At 39.8% G+C, this 834-nt stretch overlaps 1 protein-coding gene across 3 annotated transcripts in view; it reads left to right on the top strand.

Moving 5' to 3' along the window:
- The window catches only part of Lta4h (leukotriene A4 hydrolase), a 37228-nt gene that overhangs the window by 28951 nt on the left and 7443 nt on the right, over positions 1–834 (top strand). The gene's annotated exons all lie outside the window — the stretch shown is intronic.

Raw genomic sequence — 834 nt, 5'->3', positions numbered from 1 at the left:
ATTTTGATGACAGTGCTTGAAATTTGGTTTGAAAGTTTGCTCAACTGATATTAACAGTATTGTGATCCAGGCAATCCAATGTACAAAACAAGACTTGCCTTTGGTGTGTCTGTAGTTTAATTAAAAAATTAGATTTCTGTGTGCTAAGCAGCGAGCGAGGAGCAGTCTGGGAAAGGTGTCGGTGGCAGCACAGAGGGCAGAGCAGCCATTCCTGCTGCACGGGCGCTGCCCAAGGTCGACCAGCTGGGTCTGAGCAGGTTGGTGGGTGGGTGTGGTGGGGGACATTCTGGGTGGGGCGGACCGTGCTTAACGGAGGTCTTTATTAACAGTCGCAGCTGGCAGTACACTTACGGAAGCTTCTTTTTCTCTCTTTCTGGCCCTCTTTGATCATTCTTTTTTTTAAATTCAATTTTATTTTATTTTGAAGAGGAAAAAACAGAAGCAAGAACAAAAATCAGAAACAAAGACAGAGATAGGGTAACTTACAACAATTACATATGTTTCAGGTTTTCAAAACAATAGCTGATTAACAGTGGCTGATATTATCTATTTTTATTATCAAATCTGTTGCTCGGATTAACAGATATAGTCATGTACAATTTAATAAATGATTGAATATTACCGCTTGCTTTCAAGAAACCTTAAATTTTTGGCCTTGTCTCTTTTCTTTTTACTTTTTTAAAAATTTATTTTAAAGGGAGTACAGTAATAATTGATATGACATTAGAAACGGTATACAGGGGCTGGTGAGATGGCTCACCATGAGATGGCTGGTGAGTGGTCTAAAGCACCTACTTAAAACAAGCTAAGCTAAACAAAGCATAGGGACCGCGG

This window comes from Octodon degus, unplaced genomic scaffold, assembly GCF_000260255.1.
Source record: "Octodon degus isolate 3935 unplaced genomic scaffold, OctDeg1.0 scaffold00004, whole genome shotgun sequence".
NCBI lineage: Eukaryota > Metazoa > Chordata > Mammalia > Rodentia > Octodontidae > Octodon > Octodon degus.
The sequence above is the reverse complement of the archived record's forward strand: the minus strand, read 5'-3'. Positions and strand labels throughout refer to the sequence as shown.